General features: G+C 49.1%; 1 protein-coding gene across 15 annotated transcripts in view; it reads left to right on the forward strand.

The window, feature by feature from the left end:
• Znf516 (zinc finger protein 516) overlaps positions 1-26,779 on the forward strand; it is a 103,346-nt gene that overhangs the window by 14,420 nt on the left and 62,147 nt on the right. The window contains exon 1 of one of the 15 annotated variants that reach the window (XM_031366169.1): positions 25,636-26,664. The exons of the other annotated variants lie outside the window; for them this stretch is intronic. The gene's annotated coding sequence lies outside the window, so the exon portion shown is untranslated. Of the gene's footprint in view, positions 1-25,635; positions 26,665-26,779 lie in introns of those variants that run through there. 15 annotated transcript variants of the gene reach the window in all.

Consider the following 26,779-nt stretch of genomic DNA (forward strand, 5'->3'; position numbering starts at 1 on the left):
ATTTTCAGTGTGTGACACAGGGCGCTCTCCCATTGGTAGTGCAGGGTGCTCTCCCATTAGCTCCAATGCTGTGTATTTTACTTTATTTTTGCGGACCTTGCCGCTCAGTGACTGTCAGGGGCAGACCTTGCCGCTCAGTGACTGTCAGGGGCAGACCTTGCCGCTCAGTGACTGTCAGGGCAGATGCTGTAGAGGTTTTCATAGGTGTTTACTTCCGGCTACAGATACCAAAAAGCCGAGGTCCTAAGAACAAACTACAGGGCCTTAGCTGCTGATAGCTTCCTTACTATGCTTCTGCCGAGGCCAGAGTGTACCAGAGCACGTGTGCGGAGGTCAGAGATCAAATTGTGGGAATTGGTTCTCTTCTTCCAGCGCGTGGGTCCTGTGGCTTGAACCCAGGTTGTCAGGCTTGGTGGCAAGCAACCTTGCTGGCTGAGTTAATCTGCTGGCCCCCTTACTAATTATTTATAGTAGACTTAAATTGATGAAAGCCTGGATGATCTGTCCTCAGATGAGTCTGTGTCCTTTGAAGGCCATTCATCAGGTGCCTGCTCTGAAGATGGCCCTGTTGTGAGAGCTACATGTATTGTTTAATATTTAGAACAGCCTTAGGAAGTTGCCAGTGCTTTCTGCTTCTTTACAAACTCGAACCCTTAATGAAGCTCGTAGCTGGCTTCTCAGGCCAGGCGACCTTGGTGGCAGCTGCCCTTGGTTTGTGACCAGCCCCTCCCCACCCCACCCCCTGCCCCGACTCTATGCTTGTTGAAATTATTGTAGAATTGATTCCCATCTTGGTCTGAGCCGCTTGAAATAGGAGCACTTTGGGAGCCATGGCCGGCTCCCCATTCCTACAGGTGACTTCTGCCTAAGAGTCTAGAGGATGCTTGTAGCAGCTCACCTGACTTTGGCTCACTCTTATGTCCTCTATCTAGGTCTGGAAATAAGTGTGAGCCTTGCGTAGTTACCAGGATGGTCTAAGGAAGACTCAGTGTAGGAGGACCTGGGGCTCTAGACATCTGGGGCCATTGGCCATGTCTGTGTCCTACTGGCCTCATGCCCCAGGGGCTGATAGGGAGCCTTAAAAGTCATCCTCCCTAGTGAGACCCCCAGGTCATTAGATGCCACATTTAGGGGAAGGAATGTTCATCCTTTTCCCTCTCTCCTCCCTCTCTCCTTATCATTGTGTGTGTGTGTGTGTGTGTGTGTGTGTGTGTTTTGGGTTACAGGCATGTGTAGCCGTGCCTTGATTGTTTTCTTTTCTTTTTTTTTTCTTTCCCTCCCTCCCTGTTAGGAGTTTGAACTTGGGGGTCCTCATGCTTGCAGAGCAAGCACACTTACCCACTGAGCCATCTCCCCAGCCTAGCAAACTTTTTCTACAGATAAGACTTTTGGGTCAGTAAAGATGTCTTGGCCTTGAAGCACCAAAGCCTTAGAGGGCATGTTGCACCACTAAGAAGCCCTTTGCTATGGACACTTGAAATTTGGATTGGGGGCTGGAGAGATGGCTCAGAGGTTAAGAGCAATTCCCAGCAACCACATAGTGGCTTATAACCATCTGTAATGGGATCGGATGCCCTCTTCTGGTATGTCTGAAGACAGCTACAGTGTGCTCATATGCATAAAACAAATAAATACTTCCTTTAAAAAAAGCCTCAAATCCTCCAAATGCCAGCCATAGATGGCATCCCATAGTAAGCATTTTTTTTTTTTTAAGAAATTCGGATTTTGTATAACTTGCCATCTCACACAGTAGAGCTTTGTTTTTTTTTTTTCAGCCATCACACATGCCCAGAGGCTGTTTAGAGACAGGCCTCAGATAGAGTTTGGTCTGCTAGGTTGTTGCTTGCCACTCATTAAGACAGAACGCTGATGATCACATCGAAAGAGAGTTGGGTAAAATTAACGATGTTTAAAAATTTTTAATACATTCAGAATGTTTCTTAATCATGTAAGCGAGGGTCTGCGAGGTGGCTCAGTGGGTAACTGGTGTCACTATGAGCCTGGGTTAGGGTCTCGAAAGCCTTTTGGTGGAAGGAGAGAATCAGTTTTCACTGGTTGCTCTCATTGATGCAAGGGATGGTGTGTGTACAGCAGGGTGCTCCTGTTTGCTAAAAGCAGTTGTGTGTGCAACAGGTACCTCTGTGTTGTCCTGGAGCATCTACCTCCCTTTGATTGGAGTGTGGTCTCTTGTATTCAGAGATCCAAAAGCACCCTGGATCTTCAAATGCTCACCATATACTTAGTGCTAGATTGAGGAATCCTTAAGGTGATTTTGCAGCTTGAGATGAATTAGTTTTTATCTCGTATTTTGCCAGAAAAAGGCATGGTTCAGAGACGGGTGTGGGTTCTTTACCATCTTATGATAATTTAATGCCCAGTTTTTACTTATTATTTTCATAGTTTAAAAATGGTACTTAGATGGCTGGTTAGCTCACTCAGTTCATTAAAGCCTGGTGCTGATAAAAATGACACTCGTTAGAAAAGTAGAGAAAGGTGACTGCCCTTATTAAAGTAGTCATTATTTATACGTTTATAGTTGGGCGTGTTTTTGTGACACTCACAACATGAGCATTGTGTTAATGAAAAGACTGACTGATAAGCATTGTCTGGGCTGGAGGTAGACCCGGTGGGAGCCCCAGGGAGGGATAATCCACCTCTGTAAGAAACATTGTTCTGGTAGATAGTGAGCAGATTCTGCAGTCAGGGTCAGAAGAGCTCACGGGATCTTCCCCACGCCGGTCCTGCCCACCGGAAGCAGGGCGGGACTCTTTCAGCTCTGTGTTAGAGTCGGAGAAAACGTTGTGTGTGGGGGGGTTAGCTTAGTTTTCAGGAGGCAGGCAGACCACCTTGTTTTCTCAGAAGGACAAGGGAGCAGAGTGTGTTGTTGTTAATCTTTAACAGAGTACCAGCTCCATCACCCGGCCAGCCACATGAATGTCCAGGTAACTATGTTAGAAGAGTTGCTCTGCAGAGGTGAGGCAAGCACATCAGAGTGTACTGAACTTGCCCAGATGCCTGGGCTCCCCTCCCCGAGGGAGGGGCGTGCCAACGTTGCAGGGCCCTCATCCTTTCTATGTGGACCATTGTGTCATTCCTCCTGAGCTGCTGGGAATGAGAAGGAAATAGGGGACACTTCACAACGGGGTGTATTGTGAAGACAGACAGCTGGTGGAAGGGAAGGTGTTTAAGAAGAAAAGGAGCAGAGACTCATTTAGTAAGCATGGCAGGGTGGGTACACACTCCCTGGGGCACAACAGAGAGAAAGCTCAGGTAGTTTTCAGGCTCTCCAGTTTGGCTGGTACCATTTTATCCTGTCTTCAAGGCAACATGTGAATTACTTCCTGGTTGTGGGGCTGTGCCCCGTTCTTGGACGGGGACTCTTGGTTACCAGTTCTTCACGCTTGTAAATGCAGATGTTCTGATCTGCAGGTTTATTGTTTTGACTGAGGGTCAAGTTCCACTCCTGGTTGTATCAATCACTGTAGTGCTTGTTTTGATAAGTGAAATGCTGTTGAAATGGTCTGGACCTCTGCTTATTATCCCCTGGAAGGAAGCACAGAGTCAGGTTGAGAAAACCTGCTAGGCTTTTAAACGTGACACTGGCTTGTGTTCAGGTGGGGTCACCAAGGCCAAGTGTACATTGCTCACGGAGGACAGAAGGTGCCAGTCAGCACATATGCTAATGCAGTCAATGGACTTTTCTGTTTAGAAAGGAAACTATTTCCTGAGGGTCCCCGCGGGAGAGTGGACAGACCTTGTTTGATTGCTCCCTGGGTTCAGAAATCCCTGAGTCTCTGGGACTTTAGGCTTCATCGCTGGGTTCTGGTCTTGAAAATGATTTAAGTCTACAGAGCTAGCTACCCTCTGTTGGCCGCACATCTGGGGGCTCAAGAGCTCAGGCTGTTTCTAAGCAGTCATGTGAAATTTATGGTTATTCAATTGCCTTAGGATCTGCTGGTCAGATGGGATATCAACACCATAATAAATTGAAATGTTCTGATGATAACATCCCTTCCTTAGACAAACTCTGACTGGTTTTGGAGGGTTAGTGATAAGCGGGACTCTAGAGGCTTCTAGTTAATCACTCGGGGCAGGAATCTTTCGTATTCATTTGAAAGGCACTTTGTTTAATACACTTTAAGGTGCCTGTGTTGGAGCTTAGAGAGTGGGCTGGGTCCTATTTTTCAGTGACAGGAGTTCTGGTTTACTGAGAGGGAGCAGGGCTATGTCCTTACAAGGCTGTGATGTGGGCTTGTCTCTTCCATATAATCTCCTTGCCTGGCAGCGGGCTGATTCAAGTGCTAGAGTCCAGGGGACGTAATTGAAGCTATATCTGTGTTTTAGTTATTGAACCAGAGTAACTGATTGGCAGCTGTACTCAGGGTCTTACTGCTTGGAGGGTTAAAGATAGACTTTAATTTGAAGACATACACAAACAATTTCCAAAGTTAAGGTCCATGGGTTCTGTGGGATGGTCTGGAGCTCTGTGGCTTGGTTGGCAGCCACAGAGTGTTCGCCTGCGTGTATATATGTGTACCTGTGCGTGACTGCTGCCTTTAGAGGCCATTGCATCCCCTAGAGTTACAGATGGCTATGAGCCACCATGTGGGTGCTGGGAACTGAACCTGAATTCTGCAAGAACAGCTAATGTTTTCAACCAGTGAGATACCAGCGCCTATTGTATTATTTTTAAATTTGAAATTGTTATCGTCATTTGATGTGTTTGTACCGGTGCTTTGACTGCATGTATTTGTGTGCAGTACTCATGAAGACCAGAGGAGGGCACTGGATCTGCTAGAATTGGAATTAGAGGAAGCTGCGCCCCAGCATGTGAGTGCTGGGAACTGAACTCAGGTCTTCTTGACTGCTTAGCCGCCTCTCCAGCCCTCCAGCATCTATTTTAGTCATTTAATTATAGTCAAATGTGTGGGGTAGTAGGCTCCGTGCCCAAATTGAACTTTATTTTAAAGGCTTACAAGAATATGTTATCGATAATGAAAAAAAATGTAATCGTCTTTGATGTTGGATATTTATAAAGTAAAAGGGAAATAACATTCAGAGGAAAAACATTAGACATTGCACAGCATAGCTGTGGACTCGTGTGAGCCGCTGTGTACTAGCTTCTCTGTACGAGCCTGGTGGCCATTTAACTCCATTAGGTTAGTTACATGTGAAGATTTTTCCATGTACATGGTTTAAGCTCACAAACTAAAATGGTGTCATGTTACATGAGTTTTTCTACAACTAAATTTTTAAAATTAAAAAATTCTCTATGTACATATCAGTATATACATGCAGGCACATTGTGTGGTGTGTGTGAGCATGTGCACACGTGTTTATGCAGATAACATGTGCCTACACGGCCCGAAGAGTACAGTAGGTGCCTCCTCTTCTACATAGCTTTTCATCTTATTTCTTGAGACAGAGGCTCACTGATGGTCAGCTAGAGTGTCTGCCAGTGGGCCTGTCTCTGCCCTCCCCACACTAAGGGGACAGGTCTTCATTAGTCATCCATAGCTTGCATGTGGATGCTGGGGATTTGAAGTCAGGTCCTCTTGATTTTATAGCAAGCAGTGTTACTGCCTAGATCTCCTCATTCTAGCTTTTTTTTTTTTTGTTACATATAAAAATTAAAGGGAAGTATGGGCCCTAGTCCACTGTCTGGACACCCACATGTGTGCACACACACCACACACATGTTTAGTGCCCGGTGTATGAAGAGTAGACTCTTTGGGTGGTTTTGACCACAAACCTTCTATGGGGAGTTCTGTGCCCACCAGCTCTGTGCCCTGAGCTGCTGTGTCTGGGCAGTGGACATTTGGCTGACCTCTAGGGTTTCTATCTAGCATGTAGGGGTCTTTCTTCTGGATATACAGTTGTCTATACTTGTATTTCTTTAGGGTAAGTTCCTCCGGGTGTGGTGTTTGGGACAAAGGGTCATTTTAATGGGTTGATGTCATCAGACTTCACAGCAAAGGTATCCTATGGCATGGTTCCCTCCCTGTGAGAAGTCTGTGTACTGATGAGTTCCTTTGTGTTTGATATTATCCATCTTTTAAATCTTGGCCAGCCTGAAATACCACTGCAGTTTAAGGTCTGTGAGACACTGTTGATGTCTTCAGACACACCAGAAGAAGGCACTGAATCCCAGTACCAATGGTTGTAAACTGTGTTGCTAGGAATTGAACTCAGGACCTCTGGAAGAGCAGTCAGTGCTCTTAACCACTGGGCCATCTGTCCAGCCTGAAAAGTATTTCTAAATGTTTGCAGATCATTTTGTTTCTTTTGCAGATCACCTGTTCATTTAGTCAGTTTTTCTACCGATAGTGTGGGATTTTTGCTTTACAAGAACACTTTGAATAATAGCTATTTTCGTACGTGTTCCTAAAATCTTATGGAATATATTTAAATTTATTTTTGTATGTGTATATGTGTGTGAGTATATGTGTGTTTATGTGTGTATTTGTGTGTTTATGTGTATGTGTCTGTGTGTGTGTGTACACATGTGTACATGCCTGCCAGCAGGGGCCAGGAGAAGGCATCAAGCCCTGGAGCTGGAGTTAAAGGGAGTTGTGAATGGACCAGCATGGGTGCTGGGAACTGAACTTGGATTCTCTCCAGCAGTTGTATATGCTCTTAACTGCTGAGCCCTCTCTCCAGCCTTTGTTTGATCTTTTGAGCTTTCCAGCTCACTATTCTCCTACCTTGACCTCCCAAATTCACATGCACGTGTAACCAAGAACCCCTCTATTCTTTCAGTTTTTCTGCTGGGAGGCCATTAGACTACCTCCTTCTGCGTATGTGCTTCACTGGGGTTGCTAAGGGGTCAGTGCTTCACTGGGGTTGCTAAGGGGTCAGTGCTTCACTGGGGTTGCTAAGGGGTCAGTAGTTGATTCTATCTGTCCATTTTCCAAGTGCTGCTTTGGTCCTGCTTCTTTGTGGGTTAGCCTTGGGTATTTGTCTTGCTTCTGTTTATCTATTTGACATTTGAACCTGTGGACAGCTTAGCTTTGGTCTCCTCTGTGTTCCTGTGGAGAGCTGAGCCTCTCCCGGGGCTGATTTGGGAGCACGTGTTAACTTTCTTCCTGGTGCATGCAGAGCCCGTGGGGGCTTCTGCTGGTTTCTGAGTTGTGTGGGACACAATGTGGAGCCTGTGGGGGCTTCCACTGGCTTCTGAGTTGTGTGGGACACAATATGGAGCCCTTGGGGACTTCCGCTCGCTACTGAGTTTTGTGGGACACAATATGGAGCCCGTGGGGGCTTCCACTGGCTTCTGAGTTGTGTGGGACACAATGTGGAGCCCGTAGGGGCTTCCGCTCGCTTTTGAGTTGTGTGGGACACAATGTGGAGCCTGTGGGGGCTTCCACTTGCTTCTGGGTTGTGTACAGACTGTGGAGTTTAATTGTTACCTACTACTTATAGAAAACTTAAATGTCCTTCCAGATCTTCTGTTCCTTGTTTTTGGTGTCCTAACCTTCCAGGCCTATGAGGTTCATTGCATTTCTGAGGTCTTCCTTTCTCTCTCTTTCAATGCTTCTGGGTGTTCTTGAACTTGTGCTTTCTGCTTTGTTCCATTGTTTGTCTCAACAGTTCAGGACAATGATATCTTCACATTTTATAATTGTATAATTTAGTTTTAGGGTTTCTTTTTTGGAAAGTAGGTATTAATCCTCCTCCTGCCGTCCCCTTTCTTCAGTGTTGGGGATGAGACCAGGGCTCTGTGTGTGCAGGGTGAGTGCTCCCTCTGCCTTGGGCTGCTCTCCAGGACTCTGTGTGCAGGGTGAGTGCTCCCTCTGCCTTGGGCTGCTCTCCAGGACTCTGTGTGCAGAGTGAGTGCTCCCTCTGCCTTGGGCTGCTCTCCACCCTGAATCAAGCTTCCAATGATGGTTTTTTGATTTTCGCTGTAGGTTTTGTTCTTCATTGTTGGGTATATTTTTATCTACTGCTTTTGTTCAACTGTTCAGAGCTCTTTAATTTTAGGGGTGCCTTGTGGGGAACAAGTCGTTGGCTTTAGCTTTTAATTCTAGTGTGGATTGTTTCTTTTGAGTTTTTTTTTTTCCATTTATTTCTGAAACACATGTTCTTCGTTGCCTTCTCCTGTGGATCCCCCTTTTGATCAGGTTTCACTCTGTCACCTAGGCTGTGTTCCCTGTCACCTGAGAGGCCAATGTCCACACTTCTTTGAGTCACCCTTTATTTCTATCAGTGTATATCAATTAGCTCCATCGAACTCTTGGTCAGAGTCATTTAGAAATACCTTGTTAGCTCCCCAGCTGGTTTACATTTGTAACTGTTGAACTCTAGCCTGTGCCTGTTCAGCCCTCAGCTCTCCGGATGCCCAGGCAGAGGGGCTCCTGCAGTTGAGTGTCCTCTGCTGACATTCGGTGCTAACCCACACCATGTCATGTTCACCTCTTGATGGTGGTTTTGTGTATGTAGTCTTGTAGATTTGATTTTGTGCCTGGTCTAGGTTTCGTTTGAGGCTCGTTGTGATTGAATGTGTATTTCCTGAATGGATTGCAGATGTGTAGACTGGGTTCTGCCCCCTTGTTTACAGGGTAAGTGATCGCCACAGGGTTAGATTTGTTTGTTTGGTTTTGTTCTGTTTTGTTTTTTTCTTTCTGAGCTTGAACTTTCCGAGTCCTCCCTTTGTTTGGCCAGATTACCCTTGCAAGGAGACTTGCAGCTTCTGTGGAGGAGTGGGTGATGGTTCAGGAGGCCTCCAAGTGACAGGAAATTGGGCAGAGCCCTGGAGAGGAAAGGAAGTGGAGTGTGCTAGAGCTCAGATGTGTGTGGATGCCTGTGTGTGTTGACATGTGCTGATGCACATGGCCATGGGTGTGCACATGAATGTCTTCCCTGTTGTATGTATATGAGTGTATACAGGTACACGTGTACAAAAGCACACAGTTATGTAGCAGTGAATAACGTGTGTAAGTATGCAGGCATGTACTTTCTATGTAAGTATACAATGTGCATACATATATATCACAGTATACAAGTGTGCAACATGTCTACACTCACACATGTTGGCATGTTTACATCAATGTAAGCATGCACACATGCATGTGTGCATGCAGCACTGCCTTGAAACACATACCTGCCATGGTGCATATGTGTACATGTATGTATATATAACTGTGTGTGAGTGCTAAGGACTGCTAAATGCTAGGCCAGTGATTCAGAGCTAATGTGTGTTCTAACTAAAAATTTAAATGTACATGAGTATAATTTCAATTTTTGCAATTATATTTACATGTGTGTGAATTGCAGGTGTGCATCTGGGATACTCCCCAGGTGGGAAATAAGGGACAGGGATCCTAATAGCATGTCACTAGAATTAGAGGGGAGTGAGGCAGTGGGTGTCACATGCCTTTAGCAGGCTGGAAGACCTCTAGTAAAACTGTCACCCTGGCTGTGGTCAGGTAAGTGTGTTCTAAGGTACGGACTTGGTGTCTGATCCCTAGGGCTTGAGTGGAAACCCCAGGGCTTTCACACAGATGCCCGGGATCTCCCATCAACTTGTATTGCAGAGTCTCATTTTGTGAGGATGGATTATTTCAGTTCAGAGCATTTCAACCCTCTGCGGCCTTGCCTTAGTTGTGCTTTCTGTTGCTTCCATGAGACATCGTGACTGAGAGCCAGGGGCGGAAAGGGCTTCCTTGGCTTCCATATTTGGCGTCACAGTCCTTTGAAGGAAGCCGAGGCAGAAACCTGAGCAGGAACCTGGAAGCAGGAACTGGAGCACTCAGCCTGCTTTCTTTACAACTCATGTTCACCTGCCCAGGGATGGCATCCCCCTGCCTCTCACGCAATGTGCTGGGCCTACCCACACCAATCATTAAGCAAGAAAATTTGCCGGGCAGTGGGGTCGCATTAATCCCAGCACTTGGGAGGCAGAGGCAGGAGAATTTCTGAGTTCGAGGCCAGCCTGGTTTATAGAGTGAGTTCCAGGACAGCCAGGGCTACACAGAGAAACCCTGTCTCAAGAAAAAAGAAAGAAAAAGAAAATTCACTGCAGTCTCGCTTTCGTGCATTTTGTGCAGATAATATGACGAAGGCATCTTGTAGTAGAGGTCCTCTATCTTGTGTCAAATTGTTGAAAACAAACAAAAACAAACCCAGCCAGGACCAGCCAGGACCAGCCAGGACCAGCCAGGACCAGCCAGGACCAGCCAGGACCAGCCAGGACCAGCCAGGACCAGCCAGGACCAGCCAGGACCAGCCAGGACCAGCCAGGACCAGCCAGGACCAGCCAGGACCAGCTAGGACCAGGCAGGACCAGCCAAGACCAGCCAAGACCAGGCAGGACCAGGCAGGACCAGCCAGGACCAGCCAGGACCAGCTAGGACCAGCCAGGACCAGCCTGTAGACAGTGCTGAAACAGAGGCACTGACTGTGCCCTTTATACCTGCCCCATCTTGCAGACTCCACGGAGTTGAATTGAAAAATTGTTTTTTCCATTATAAATCTCTCATAATAGAAATGGGGAAAGTTAAGGGCCAGCTAAATTCAATGACAGATTAAACTGCACATCTGGTTGTGGAGACAGGGCAGGCCTCCGAGTCCTCTCCTGACAGTTGAGTGCTCATTTCTTAGACGGTTCTGTGAGATCACCTCACTTGGGTGGCTGAGCTGCCTAGTTGGATGAGTGTAGAAAGAGCCTGTACTGTGCTGGGCTGTGTACCCCACCACAGCTGCCCTGCAGTGTCTGGGCTGTGTACCCCACAGCTGCCCTGCAGTGTCTGGGCTGTGTACCCCACCGCAGCTGCCCTGCAGTGTCTGGGCTGTGTACCCCACAGCTGCTGGGCTGTGTACCCCACCGCAGCTGCCCTGCAGTGTCTGGGCTGTGTACCCCACAGCTGCCCTGCAGTGTCTGGGCTGTGGACCCCATCACAGCTGCCCTGCAGTGTCTGGGCTGTGTACCCCACAGCTGCCCTGCAGTGTCTGGGCTGTGTACCCCATCACAGCTGCCCTGCAGTGTCTGGGCTGTGTACCCCACAGCTGCCCTGCAGTGTCTGGGCTGTGTACCCCACAGCTGCCCTGCAGTGCTTCCATAGCATTTTTGTCTATGCTCATTTCTCATAAAGACCACTGCCCGTCAGAAGGTGCTTTCTGATTAGCTAACACAGAAACCGTCCGAGGTGGAGGGAAAAGGATGTGAAAGTATTTATTGTCAGTTTTATTTAGCTTATGAAATCAACCTGGTGTAGACACAAAGTCTCAGATAAGATGTCCTGGCTTAGAACTGTGGGGACTTGCACGCCTTCAGCCTAGGATGGTAGTTAAATGTTAACAGAAGTCAGAGGGACTGGGGCTGGAGACATTGTTTGGTGGTTAAGAACACTGCTACTCTTCCAGAGGACCTGAGTTTAGATCCCAGGACCCATATCAGGTGGCTCCCAACCATCTAGAACTCCAGCTTTGAGCCATCTGACAGTCTCTTGGCTTCCCTGTGTGCCTGTACCCAAGTTCACCCCTCCCCCCAAGCATAATTACAAAGAAAGCGAATCTTAGCAAGTAGTGATTAGTAAGCTGCAACTGAATTAAAAATACACTGTTTACTTGGTGGTATCTTACAGATTTCATGTTTATGTTTTAGATTCCTGGGGTATACATATAATACAATTGGACATGAGCTCGAGTATTTAAAATCTTTATTTTGTATTTTTGTTGTGATAAATGTATAGCTCAGTGCCTGCCTTTAAGATGGTTGTGAATGTTTGGTGACAGCCCCTAGGTGAGGTGGCTGTGCTTGATTTCTAGGACAGTGGCTTAACTTTTGGGGTTCCAAGCTTTCTAATGGAAGAAGACAAAATTAGAAAAAATGAAGTTTTGCCGGGCGGTGGTGGCCCACGCCTTTAATCCCAGCACTTGGAGGCAGAGGCAGGTGGATTTCTGAGTTCGAGGCCAGCCTGGTCTACAGAGTGAGTTCCAGGATAGCCAGGGCTACACAGAGAAACCCGTCTTGAAAAACCAAAAAAAAAAAAAAAAAAAAAAGTTTCTGTTTAATGCCAACATTGCATTATATTTTACGAAATGTTGAAGATTTTAGAAATAAGACCAGCAGTACCACGGCTCCTCTGAAAATGAGCCCTTCCTCGAACAAGCCCAGGAGTTTCCATTTCCCTCCATTGAGAAAATGCACCCGACCCCCAGTCAGTAGTGGAAACTGTTTCCAGCTTTCTCGTTATTCCAGAGTAGAAGAGCAGGAATGTGGTTGAGAGTTCTGAGTGTGCTTTGTAGGTAGGGTCTATCTAGCGGCCTGCACATGCACCAAGGCTCCATGAAGGACTGCTTTAAAAAGTCTTGTAAGAGTAAAGACGGTGCCATGTTTTGTCCAGCCCCGTGCGTGAGGAGCAGGGGCAGCACATTCTTAGGAAGCAGTGGTTTGGGTATAATTTTGGCCTGGTGACCTCACCCTTCTGTCAGTTTGCTAATTTTACATTTTGCTGGGAGGAGGAGAAAGTCTATGCCAGGCGGCAGAGGTTAGCACGCCCTGGTTCCACTCCACTGGCCGTGTCCACGCATTCAGGGCTGAATGGTAGGGGCTGGTGGGGGGACTTAGGACTTCATGAGAACAAACAGAATACTCTGGAGTGAGCTTGGCAATGCTGAGGAGTGGGTGCTAGGCCTCTTCTGCAGTCCTGGCCCCTCAGCCCTTCTTGTTGTTCACACACTATTGTCCCTGGGGGGTTCAGCATCCTTCCACACTAGGATACAGATGCATGTGAGTGAGGGTGATGTGTGTAGCCCTCATAGAGAGGCTCCTTGAGGACCAAGCTGGGGAGTGAACGGTTACATGGATGGGCATCTTTATCTGTGCCCCTGCAGTTGGTGTGTGTGTGTGTGTGTGTGTGTGTGTGTGCGTGTGTGTATCCATGTGCATTGTTTTCTTGATAGGGGCTCCCACTGGCCTGAGGTTTACTGGTTTGGGGAGGCTGTCTATCCAGCAAGCCTCGAGTGTCCTTATCTACACCTTCCTGGCACCATGCGTGTTCTGGGGATCAGACTAGGGTATCTGTGCTTATGAAGTAGGCACTTCGCAGACTGAAATCTCTTCTCTACTTGAGTTGAATGGTTTATCTCAGAGATTATAGGCCTCACAGGACACAAATGATGGACACTGCCCGTTTTAACATCACCAGTCTCTTGACCTTTATGGTCCATTGGATACTAGGGTGTCTAGGGTACCTCTGTAGGGAACGGGGCCATGCAGCCACGCAGCTCTGCCTGGCATGCAGATCTGGTTGCCATCTCACAGGGAGCCTCTGTGCTTGGGTGGATTGTGCCAGTTTGTGAGGCTGCCTGTGTGACCAAGCTTGTAAACTCGTGGGTAGAGATTAGAGGTACTGGTCTTCGCTCTTCATCCCTTCATGGACTGTACTGGCTGATCAGAGAGGCACGAATATAACTGCACCTAAAAATGGAAGGAAAGGAAAACAGGAAAGCAGTGTGCTAAGCAGTGTGCTCAACCTGCATGCTTCCATCTGTGAGAAAGGCCGCGCCGCTGCTGAGGTGCCATGTCACGGGGCGGGACTGTGAGAGGTTCCCCAGTCCTGTCTCCCTCTGTGCTGGGTGCACAGTGTTCAGGAGCCTCATTCAGGCCCCCCTCCCCCCAGTAGCGCAGCTCCAGGATCCTAGCTTTCTTTGCTGCTGAGCACCTGCATGTAGCTTTTAGTAATGACCAGGACAACCCCGTGAGACATGAAGAGGTCCCTCCTTCCCCAGAGGCGCTTGGAATCCAGTTAGACAAGGACGTTGGCTTTTGTGCCCTTGTGGAGCCTATGTGGAGACAGTCCTGTAGGCTGCCCCACACACGGATGCTCAGCAAGGCTTGTTTTTATATCCCAAAGATCCGAGCTTCAGGACCCTCATCTCCCCATGACCTCCTGTCCAGTGTTTGCTCACAGCCTAGTTTGTCATGCTTACCTGTTCAGGGGCTTTTCTGCCTTCCTATTTGCTTTCTGGTTACGGGGACAGCTGTCTAGCTTGAATGACCTTTGCTCTGCTTGTCTCTCACCCCCTCTGGCTGCCCTGGTTCCTGGGTTAGCACTCAGCTTCCCCATGCTGGCCTGGCCTCTCTCATGCTGCTACTCCAGGTGTGGAGTGGAGGCTCTGCTGGGCCCTCCCCCTTCATTTGGGTCTCCTCGATTACATCATCCCTCTCTCTGTGCAGTTACGGTCCAGTCAGGTTAACTGTCTTTCTCTTGTGTCCTGCCAACCTTCTAGGTTGATTATTTTGGGCACACCACAATGCTTGCCGACTGAATTTGTTAGGAGCTGGGCCTGCCTCGTTCCTGACTGCCGGTGTGCATGTATGCTGGAGGTAGGGTGCTGAGGGAGACAAGTGGGGACAGTTGTGAAGGAGCAGCCATTGTGCAACTCCAGAGGGAAAATGTCATCTTCGACTTCTCAGGCCAATATGTTTTTTTCCCTGTCTCCCGCTCCCCCATAGTAGCCTGGAGCATCTGAAGTCAGGAGTGGAGAGAGTCCTGTGAGCAGGCTCCCCAGAGGAGTGAATAGATGCCATTAGTGGTGTGAGGAAAGTATCTCATAGAGCCCGCATTAGCAATTCTGGGAGAGCTTGGCAGTTTCCATCAAGGCTAGGCTTGGATGAGTGTGTGAGAAGCAGGAGAGGGGTCATTGATGAAGACCTTCAGAGGAGCATGAGTCACTTGCCTTGGTGCTTTCCGTGTTCCCTGGGGTGTGTGTCGTACACAGAAGGGTTTGTACATGAGTGTGTCTTAGCCAGTTATATCCTCATAGCTCCCAAATTCTGACGTCTCGCTCCTGCCCACCAGTCCCCTTTCCACCTCATCCCCTTATTTCCACAGCATCTTTCTCGGGGGTAGCCTGCACGTCTGGAGATATGTTCCCCTCTCGGCTCCCCACATCCTGCCAGGGACCCTCTTGCAGCCTCTCTGGTCCCAGCTCGTATATTCACACCCTGGCAGAATGGTGATGATTGCTTTAAGGGTGATGCGTGGGTGACCGGAGTGCAGATGTAGTGTGTTTATTTTGACAGGTCTGAGTTGGGATGTAGGGTGTCACTAAGCATTCTGTGACTGAAGCCCATCCCAGCCGTGTGTTTAGAACAGCCCGTGACACACACACATGCGGTACTGCCTATTGGCTCTGGAGTATTTTAGATGCTCTTTCTGGGGGTGTGCTGGAGGTTCAGGTGGTGTGCAGAGGGAGGGAGGAGGCTCCCAGGCCTGCTGTAGACTCTGTCTAGGCCCTGGCCTTCCCTCCTTTGGAAACAATCATAATGTAACCTTTTCCCCATCCTTTGTGTTTTTATTTGATTAACTCCTCACCAACGTATAATTTAAGTAAGGGGACGGCTGTCTTGGAAAGCACACATTTCCCAAATATCATTCCTGACTGAAGTCACTTTTGTGGTTTTGTGTACCTGATAGAACACACTGCACTTCTATCTTACTGTGTTTGTAAAGTTCGAGACCCCTGCCAAGTCTGTACTTTCTTCCCCACTCACTCGGCCTCCACGTAACCTCTGACCTTCCACGGAGTGTTTGTCAGACTCGAAAGGTCCATCCAGCGCTGTAGCTGCAGAACTCGGTGGCTCTGGGGCTCACCTTCCCTGTCTGACAGCACCCCCCTCCCTGGTTCCCATGCGGCCGCTCACTCCTCCCTTTCGTCTTCTCTGGTTTGTGACCATTCTTTACTCTGTCCTCATTACAAAGAAAACTGGCCCAGGGTTGAGAACCTGCTCTAGTCTGCTTCTCAGGTCCACTTCTTGGAGGGTGGAAGAGAGACTGGATGGGGACATGCCCCACCCACCCTAGGGTGCTTTTGCTTAGTTCCCTCTGGGTCTTCCATCATGGAGTGGTCTGAGGTGCACCTGCCGAGGTGCCCGTCCCTCACTATGCAAGGCTGCTGATCTCCTGGGATGGACTGCTACATTTCAGATGGAGGTCAGTTCTGTGGCTCCAGGCAGCAGTTTTAGAGAGGCCTTTTCCTTGAGTCCCTAGAGTAAAGATGCACTGCTCTGTGTTTCTTCTTCCATGTAAAGCCTGGGCTGGGTGCCTGAGACCAGAAGTCAGCTCTGGGCACACAGCTGTTGGGTTCGGGTGCTAGGGCCTGTTAGTGAGCATGAGATGGAGATGTTTAAAGACCCCCACACTGAAGATGAGGAGACATGGGCTCTGGCCTCATGTGTGGTTCTTGTGGTTGGTGTCTCCATGGAGGCGATCTGAGGTGAGGAGGCTGTGGTTGTCCTCTGTGACATGGCAGACACTTGTAATTGTTTGTTGACTGTAGCATAGGTTCTCTGTCGCTCTTGATAAAGCCCAGTCTTGGGTATCCTGTTCCACTTGCCCCTGCCTGGCTTCCCAATATGGAATGATCTTTTAAAATATATAAACTACAAAATAAGAAAAAGGTCTTTTTAAGCATGTATGGGAAATGACCAGGCATGGGGGGTGTTTCTTCCTTCTCTGAGACTCTGGGATCTGCCGTGGGATCTCCTAGCAGTACCACCTGGATTCCTGGCCATCTGCAGAGCATGTCACTCTATTCAGTGTGGGCATTTCCACTCCTGAGCCCACAGACAAAGAAACATTTCATGGTTCCACCGAGGAAGGGATGTCTTGAATAAAGGTCCCTGCCTTTTTATTCAAAAAACACATACGCAGGTAAACAGTCTATAATTTTATCACCAAGAAGTTAGACATATTTTATTATAGACCTAGAGAAGATCATGCTTTTGTCATTTTTCCGAGCTCACCACCGGGGACATGTGTCCACAGTGACTCCGTGTTGGGTGTGAGCAGTGACACACCTGGACCGATGAGGAGAGAAGCATCCGGATTGTAGGCCATGTCCCGTGGTTTGCTTTGAAAATGTGCATGCTGCTTCATGGGCTGCCTCCAGGAAGGGGAGGGAGGGCCTGTCTGCCAAGGGCATGAGATGTGTGCAGGAAGTCCAGCCTAGGAGTCCACAGCAGCGTGTTTTATAGGAAGGAGTCCTTGGTGACACTTACACAGCCACACTGGCAGTGTCTGATCAAGGCGGGATGTTAGATGCCCTCATGGCTGCTCATGTCCATGGCCAGGGGCCTCTGTCCAGAATGTCTCCTGTGCTTGCTGCCTGTTCAGACATGAGAGGCGGTGCCTCACTATGAGGTTAGCCAGCACCTACCTGTATGTGGTGTGCTTGGTGTGTCTTGAAACTGTGTATAGTGGATAGGAGGCTGTGTGTCAGCATTCTAGAGTCCACAACAGTTTCTTAGAGATGCGCTTCCTTCAGTTCCCACCTCTGATCAGTATTTTGCCCACGGGCCTGGCCTGGCACAGATTAGCTGCTTTTCCTCCACGTTTGCACTGCTCTGCATATGGCTCTCTGTCTGGTCAGGTTCAGAGTCTCGGGTATAAAGTGTTTGGGGTGCAGACTGAGTGTGTCTCCTCCCGGGAGGTGTGTCTGTGGAGCAGAGAGCGGCAGTGGTAGAGGTCGTTTGAGGGTTGCCATCTGCCCTTCTTGCACATCCAGCCTTTGGGATGTGGACTGTATCTGCCTGGTGGGTCTTCATATCTTGGGGTCAATTGTGCCATCACCAGGTCTCCCCCTGAAGGGACGTTAGGACAGGTGTGTAGGGTCGGTCCTTCTGTGATGATGGAAGAGAGTGACTGCTATGTTCTCAGGCCCTGGATGTTGTCGTCAATATGGTCACAGTGGCCGGATTGGACGGGGGAGGCCTGCGTTTTGAAAAGCTACAGCAGGTGATATGATGTTACTGCCCTTGGCCCTCAGTGGCTGTGGTGCGCTCTAGACCAGTCCCATAGGGGATTCAGCACTTTGTCCCAGCTCTGTAGGTGTGACCCCAGAGGTACACCAGCCAAGATACTTTGGTGACAGAAGCACTTAGAAAATAGATATAGTAAGGGAGATGTTGAATTATTTTAAACCCAAGTGATTAGATGGGAAGACAGAAGAGCTTGCTTGTGTGTGTTCCCTCTGGATTTGAGTAAAAATCTGATGTAATGAGAGGAGGAGTAAGTGAGCATTCTGAGGTAGAGGCGGGGTGCGTGGAGGAGTGGCACTGTCAGGGAGTGGCACTCCACAGCCACCACTGGCCTCTGGGGAAATGCCTGTTGAATCTTATTGTGACCTGCAGGTGATGGCTTACGTCTGCTCTGCACTGGACACTGAGTACTCGTGCTGCTGCTGGGTCGTGGGCTGCGGGAGAGTACTGGCATTGCCTGGGAGCCCACGTGGACCAGGGCTGTAAGCTCTCGTGCTGCTGCTGGGTGTGGGCTGCGGGAGAGTACTGGCATTGCCTGGGAGCCCATGTGGACCAGGGTTGTAAGCTTTGGGGTCCGTTTTCTCAAGTTGCTTTTGAGTTTTGCAGATGCAAAGTGTTTGTTGTCTTACAAGTGAGTTCATGACAAGTGAAGACATTGTGAGTGACTGCTTCCTGTCACAGGCCTCGTGAAGCCGGGCATCTGAATGGTCTCTCACACACACTACTCTGACCTCTGCAGTGGCTCTGGTATTGTGTGACTAGGGGGAACTGTCATGATCCCCGGTTACATGAAAAGATGGTGCCACTCGTGGCAACTGTGTTGTTACAGACAAACACCTGGCTGCCTTGGTCATACAGCCCCCAGAACATCCAGACAAGGGTTGAGAAGCCTTGTTGAGTGTGCCTGGGATCAGCCCTGGGATCCCTTCCTTTAAAGGAGAGGCATTTTCCTGAGCCTCAGGAAGGATTCAAAAGTGATGTAGCATGGGTTCCGGTGTGTGGGACAGGAACCACCTTCAGTGTGGGTTCCTCAGCTACATTGGCCCCAGATCCTTAGCCTTTGGTAGTATTAGGAAAGATGCCTACTTTCACAAGCCACAGGGCTTGCCCAGGCGAGGGAAAGAGTCAGGAGAAGGTAGCCCATCAGATACCCGCAGCTTTGTCCTGACTTATACCTGAGCGCGTGTGCCAGCTGACCCACGGTCTCCTGCTTCTACTGTGTGAGTGTGGGGTCTGCAAGCCGTGCAGCCGGAGCTCGCTTGGTTGATGACTACAGTGGTACTTGAGTGCTGGCGATGTATATTCAGATCACATCCATTTGTGGGGCCCAGGCTCTCTCCCAGGACACCAGAGCAGGCTCTGTATAGAGAATGGAACTTGGAGATTATGGAAGGGGGAGGTGGAGTGTTGAGGTGGAAGGGACACAGCCCCAAGGGACACTTCCAGACTGTCCACTCTGAGTGTTGTCATCTAAACTAGGCTCAAACCCCAGCGGACATGATCCTTGAGTTGCATGTTGAGTGCTGGGCACAGTTGGTGACAGCAGTAAGGTGAACTTTCACTTCTGGAACCATGGTGTGTTTAGCCTCTTGCTGGGTTCTATAGGCACGCGAATGGTTGGGTCAACTCAAGCCGAGAACTCAGCACAGAGTGTTGTAGACATGTTGTTCTTTTGTGAGTGAGTGTATTCTTGGCTTGCACAATTCCACATCAACAGTGGTGGGATGATGAGGTTGCAGAGATGTGGACATGGGGATGGTGTGTGGGCAGTGAGACCCTCCTGCAGGACTCCAGTAAGGTCCTCTGCAGAATAGATCCGCCTAACAGATGCTCACAGTTCATTCCTTCATCCAGTGGCTGACTTCGTTATCTGGTGCTGGTGTGTGTTATTGGGAGGTTGACCACTATCATAATGTCTGTTTCAGGACTGCAGCTGTCCCCTGAGCCATTCAGAATCATAATGGGAACCATTGCTATCCAAGAAAAGTCCCTGCACGCCACTCTGATTGCCATGCTCTCTCTCATGCAGGTGCCGTGGAGGCCCCTTAGAAGGGCTGCAGCTCTTTGCAGTGGGTACCAGGAAAGCATGGCTGCCGGTCCATTCAACGGCAGGTACCTCAGTACAGGAGAGCTAGTCTGTTCTGAACATGTTTTGCTGGATTGTGAGAAGTTTTACCCATCAGAGTCGCAAGTGTGTGCACATTGACCATGCTTGCTAAGAATCCACACATTGGGTTGAGCATCAGCAGGACTGCCCTGGCTACAGTGGAGGCCTCCTACTCCCTCTTGGTGGCCCGAGTCTCTTTCTGGGAAGGGAAGCAGTGCTCTCAGGGAAATTTGGACTCTGGGGAAGAGCGTAGCCATGCTCAGAACAACAGCGTATCTACTGTCACAGAGGTGAAGCCAGAGCACATTCGGAGCTATCTGTTGAGGCACACAACTGACCATCTGAGAAACGGGGACTAGAGGCAGCAGCTAGAGGAGGGGAGTGTTAGGATGTGCCAGCATTGTCCCGAGCCCACAGTAGCTGCTGAGCAGATCCACTCACAGGAATGAAAGCCTTTTCACCTCTGTGTGACATGTTTAGGTTGCCCTCACACTTACACTAACATGTGACATGTGCACACTTAAAATGCAGGCACATGCAATAGGTGCCCACAACCTGTTCTATGGCTTCACATGTCTGTCCACTGGCAGGAGCATGTGTGTAATGTTACATGTTCACAGCCTTTCTTCACAGTTCTGCTTTGACGGGCTGTTGATGGGTCTCCAGTCTCTGTTCTCTGCGGTGCTAGGCCCTGCTTCCCTTCTGGGTTATTCTGGGGAATGCAGTTCCCCATGGATGTCCCTTGGTAAGGACCCGATAGAAGAAGCAGCTTGCCCCTTAGCACCACCAGAGAAAGAGCGTGAGTGTCTCTGGCTCCTCGTGCTTGCTGTTTGAAAGGTCTCTTTGCAGGGCGGCTTTTCTCTAAGGACTTGGTACTTCAGCAAGAGCAGCTGCCGGGGTGGTTCTTACATTGGGAGGGCCGTGACCTTTACACATTTAGCCTATACTTGAGAGTGTTTGTGGCACAGATGCAGTGAGAGTGGGCAAGGTGTCGAGGAGACTGCTGGCATCCCAGTGTGTGCCTGGAAAGCCAGTTTGAAGTATGGAGACAAAGTCTCTCGATTCCAGCTTTGGATTGTGTTTTGGGAAAGGACATCGTGTTTTGGGAAAGGACATCTGTCTGTCTGTCTGTCTCTGTGCACGTGTGTTACTGTGCACATATGTGAGCCCATGTAAAGGCCCGAGGTTAATTTTGATGTTTTCCTCAAATGCTCTTTATCTTGCTTTTTGGAAACAGGTCTGTTGTAACACTAGAGCTCACCAATCTGGCCAGGCTCTGTGTTCAGCAAGATGCAGTCATCCTTCCGTCTCTCTCTGTCCACTGGGACTGTAGATGCACACTACCAAGCCCAGCTTTTTTCACAGGAAAAGCTGTGGGGTCTGAGCTCGGGTCCTTGCCCTGCTTGAGTGGCAAGTCCTTTACTGACCTAGCCATGTCCTTAGCCCTTGGTTCTGGTTTTGAAAGACATGGTCTTACTTTGTCTGGAGTTTCCCTTAAGAGATCTGAGCACTGATTTAGGAAACTAACTTGAGCGTGTGAGCATGTGGTTCGCACGCCTGTGGTGGAGATGTGCAGTGAGTGAAGGGAGAGCAAGGAATGCAGTTTCCTGTCAAGAACTTTCTAGAAGGACTGAGTTCTACGGTTTCCTGTCAAGGCTTTGTAGAAGGAATGAGTTCTACGGTTTCCTGTCAAGGCTTTGGAGTTTCTTGGACAGCAGGACCGCGTTCTGCTCTGCTCTCTGGGAGGCATATACACGGCGGCATGCCGGCTCACCTGGAAGTTCTTGCAGATCTTTTGAATGCTGTGTGAGTTTACACTTTCAGGCTGCTCACTCTGGTGTTCTGTAACTCTAATTCACGAGCTGGAGACCTGTGCCTTCCCTTTCTGTGGCTTTCTCTGTGGTAGACAGAACAGGCAGGACCAAGCCCACAGCACTCTCTAATGGACACAGGCTTAGTGCAGCAAAGTGATTTTTGCAAAACAAAATAAACCCAGCAGGAAATAAAACAGGAAACAAAAAACCAGTGCCTTGATATGTTTGGGCAAGAGTGGCCTGACAGAGCACCCGTGTTAGAGACTGAACTCACATCCCAGACTGATACAGGGAATGAATCGAGTGTCTCTTGATTTGTTCACATACAGGTGTGTGGTGGCAGTTTAAACTCCATCCTCAGTGTTGATGGGATCCTGGAGATGCACTGCTGGAGTACTCAGTGGGAAGCCTTGCTGTAGAGCCACCTAAATGTGCTCTGGGTTCGAGCATCTCATTACAGATCGGACTGTCTCAGCTTCCCTGAGATAGCCCCTGCACATTCACCCGGGAGCCCAGGCACGGTTGAGAGCGTCCAGGCAGAGGCGAGTGTCCTCCTGGTGCTTCCTATTTATTACAGAATCATATGTGGCATCTTGTACAGCTACTTTTGTAGACACTGGAGCTGGGTTCTTCTAGTCTTCAGTGTCCGTTGTCTACAGAGGTGGGCCTGTGACATACACAGCCACACACCCACAGCCATGCATCATCTCTCTCATAGACCAGTGACTGTGTTCAGGATGAGCTCAGATGACTTCTGTTACAGTTAGGGATGTATGTTTTTGTTTTTATAAAATACTCTTGCAAGTAATATTCATGAACCATGCAGAATCATGACTGCGGTGAACAGGCAGGGCCTCCAGGCCCTCACTCCCATGCCTTTTCCTATCAGCTGCTTGTTGAGTGTGACAGAGGCTGGGTAGCCCCACCCTTGAGGCCCTGCTGGATGCTGGATGCTGGATGCAGGATGCAGGATGTAAGATGCTGGATGCAGGTGTATAATCTCTGCCTGTATCCTAGGAGCACCTTGCACATCTGCTCAACAACATTTGCCTTGGACAGATTAGAGAAGAATCCACAGGAATGCACGAGGTTCTGTGTACAGGGGGTGGGGGTGGGGGTGGGGCAGGCGAAGGAAAAGAGTGAGGGGAGTGGTGGTGTCGGTAGGTGTGTGCACCAGTGGATGACATCATACAGTAGATGTGTGCACCAGTGAATGACATCATACAGTAGATGTGTGCACCATTGGATGACATCATACAGTAGGAGTGTGCACCAGTGAATGACATCATACAGTAGATGTGTACACCATTACATGACGTATACTCACAACAGCCCTGACCTTGTCATGGTGAAGGAACTGTCCTTACACAGTCACAGGGTGACATGGCTAGGGTGGCTATGTCTAGGCTAGGGTGACATGGTCTTTGGATTCTTGGGAAATGCTCACAAGCAACTGGTGTGATTGGCATGAGCCAATTAAGACACAGTATCTAACCTTACATATTATGTCAGGTCCTGCTGAGTCATATGAAAGTATTTAATATCTGCAGAGTGGAGCGCAGCACCAGGAAACTAAAAAACATGTTTTTTAGTCTTACATTTACCAAGAAACTGTAGCTGGGTAGATGCCTTCCATGAGCACACTCTTATTTTTGCAAGCCATTCTGTGTATAAAGTCACATTAAATTCAGTGTCTGGAGAACACAGCAGAGCTGTACAGAGAGGTCTGTTCAGTGTGCCGAGCCTTTTGGTTCATCCTCAAAGCTAGAACTTGCTGCAGCGTGCCAGTAAACATGATGAAGGTGTATTAAATCCCACAAAATGTGACATCGTGTTCTCCTCAGGAATCAGTCTTGGTAAACATTCTCCGATGGCTCTCCCTCTTGCAGGGCTCTGGCTGCTTTGCAGAAGGGCTACACGTGTTCGTGATAAACTGGGTCACGTTATCGCCACTCCTGGCAGCTACCAATCTGGAAAATTTAAATGGGTGTAGTATTTGCAATATGTGTATACTTAGGAGTTTTGAGAGATCAATCTTTTTGTGACTTCAGGGTATATTGGTTGGTGTTTGTATAACGGCAAACAAAGTCTTAAGACCTGGTAAAGCGTGCTTTCTCGCTTATTCTACAAATGTCCTCAATTCAGAGCATTGTTTGCATCAGCTGTGTAAGTTTTTACTGAGATTTCAGTAAATCTCTTACTGGAAGGTTGATTTCTCTCATGAGATAATGAAGGGATTTGGGGCTTCGTAGCCGCTGACCTGCCTCGTTCGTAGGTGACGGTTAGCAGGCAGCCCAGTGGCTTGCCGAGGACATTATCTGCTTTGTGCTCCAGTGGTCCTCTCAGTAATGTGCTGGCGACTTGGATGCAGGTTCACAAAAAAGCAGAGGACTGAGAGACCGTCAGCCCCATGATCATATCAGCCATAGCAGCTTGTGTTTTTCATGGGGGCGGGGGCGGATGTTAGGTGAGCGGCTGGAACTAGGGCAGTGCTTGGAGTCAGGCAAGCTCCTGTTGCTTGGGGTGAGTGACTGACGTAGTTCTCTTGGAGAAACAGGACTGATAGGAAAAGTGCTTTTCTCTGAGGCTGGTTGTTTTCCATGCTGTCAATTTCTCAGAGAATTTGAAAAAAGTGTTTGTTACACGTAAGTAAACCAGGGTGGGAGGCTTCCGTTGTGAGTCAGGCTCTGTGAGAGCTCTTGGCCACCTTTAACCTGGACTGTTCCTGAAGTTCAGTGAAAGCTTCCTGATATGACATAGATTTTGAAAATAGAGATTTATGAATTTTCGTTTTTTTTTTTTTCCTGGTGTCATGCCCCCTTCGGTTTCCACTTTTCTAAGCCATTTGCAATCTCGGTCTTCATGGTGATGGGGGAGGATGCCAGCGTCTGAGCTACGGGCTGGTATCACAGTAGCAGGGAGCCCAGCGATCTTAGGGGCACTGTTCAACAGTCCTTTGCAACAGCAGACTCCATGCAGGCTGCCCAGATCTGGGGAGGGGGGTTCTCTGAGCCTGAAAATGGGGCTCTTCGTGGAAACCTTTAAAAGGTCATGCTGCTGGGAGCTGGTTCAGGAATCTGGGTCTACTGTCAAGCCCTAGCACCTCTCTGTATGGCCTGGGAGGGACAGCCACACATGTGCTTATCTGGAGAGCCTGCTCCTGGCGCCTCCTGTCCTGATTGTGTGTTAGCTTCACTTCCCTGGTGACAAGTCACTGCTAGAAGACTCAGAAAATAGCAAATAGTGAGCAACAACTCACAGGAAGGCTTTAATTTCAGAGCAGGGGCAGGCAGGTATACATACTGGATGCTCTTGCACTTGGATTCAAAACCCCAACCCTGATTTAAAGTCTGTTCACTGTCCCAGTAGGTAGTGTTAGTAACTAGAGAAGAAAGCGCCCATCTTTGTTCACATTTGAGCTTCTCAGAGTGTAAGCCTTGGTTCCCAGGTGACCATGTTTTCATATTAAGGGAAAAGCCACAAAGGTTTCTTGCCCTGCACACCCTCCTGTTCAGGCTTTGTTTACTTTGGAAGATGGAGTCCCATTTAGACCTTGAGTGTTTTCCTGTGATTGCATGTGGTGTCCACTGCCTGGTCTGAAGTGCAGAAAGAAGGGCCTTGCTGGAAAGGCTGTGGCTTTCCTAGAATATCGTGTGGATGCTTCCCTGCGTCTGGGTGCCCATACGGTGGGGCTTGCTAGAATTTAAAGGGAGGTCTTGTTTAAGACAACTGAATTCTGCCTTCTTCATCCCTCTACCTCCCTTTCCAAGGGAAGCATGGCTGAGCCCACTCTCAGAAACACCCGGCTCCTTTTCTCTAATGCTCCCAAGCCAGGGTTGCCCAGAGTGCTGCTGCCCTTTCTGCAGTTGGTGGCTGTGGGTCTGTGTTCTTGTCCTGAGTGGAGGAGGGCTCTCAGGAAAGCAGTGCCTGCATTCAGGTCTTGCTATTGGAGTGGAAAGGACTCCTGTTCATAATGGATTCTTGATGGTCTGAGGATACAGGAGCCCGCAGGCCCAACCCTGTGGCCTGCGCACTCCACAGCAGTGAATGCATCCCTTCATGGACCTCCAAGGGACCCTAGTCTCGGGACACTGAACCATAGTTGTTCATCCTGGGCAGAATGGCTTGTGAGGAGAGGGCCTCTTCATTGTTGTTAGGGCATCCCCCATTTGTCCAGATAATATGTGTTTTGTCTACAGAAGTCATATAAGCTTGCCCAAGATGTTAATGATGTATTTTAATTCATGGCTCATAATTCTGCAGTGTGACTTGCGAGGCCTTTTCATTGTCTCCAGGAGAACAAGCTCACAGTGTCCTGCAGTACAGACTGGCAGCTCCCGCATGGCCTGTGGGGTGTGCTGGGCCCTGCACCCACTCCAGCTCCTGGAGTCCCCAGAGCTGCCCAGCCTCACGCTGAGCAGTGCCCCTGCTTCCGCATGACTTGTGTCCCAGGGCCTCTTTGCTTCTGTCTCTGTGGACAGGCTTGTTGCGCCCCTGCTTCCGCATGACTTGTGTCCCAGGGCCTCTTTGCTTCTGTCTCTGTAGGCAGGCTTGTTGCTCCTTTAGCCTACTTTCTGGCTTGAGCTGCGTTACAAACTGATGTGCTGGTGGAGACATAACTCTGGCTCTGACCCCCACAGAAGGCCTCTAACCCTGGAAGGCACCAGGCTCCTTTACAGACCCAGTCTCTCTCTGGAAGAGACTTCAAGATGGCATAGACACAGACAAGTCACCCGGTCTTGGGGAAGCTAGAGCAGCCAGTATAAAACCCAACAGAGTTAGTGAGTGAGTGAGTTGGAACTCAGCAACTCCTGGACTAGACTAGCTTTGAAGGCAGCAGACTCTGGCTTTACTTCTAAGCCCACAGAGGCTGTTGATGGCTCTGTCTCCCTTCCCCCCAGCAGGTCAGATGGAGTCCTGATCCCCTCCCCCAAATTCCCAGCAAGTCAGATGGAGTTCGAGCCCTACCCCTCAAGCAGGTGAGATGGAGTTCCCTTCCCACAGCAGGAGAGAGGGAGTCCCAGTTCCCTTCCCCCAGTAGGTGAGAGGGAGTCCCTGTCCCCCCAGCAGGTGAGAGGGAGTCCCTGTCCCCCC

The sequence above is a fragment of the Mastomys coucha genome, unplaced genomic scaffold (genome assembly GCF_008632895.1).
Source record: "Mastomys coucha isolate ucsf_1 unplaced genomic scaffold, UCSF_Mcou_1 pScaffold13, whole genome shotgun sequence".
NCBI lineage: Eukaryota > Metazoa > Chordata > Mammalia > Rodentia > Muridae > Mastomys > Mastomys coucha.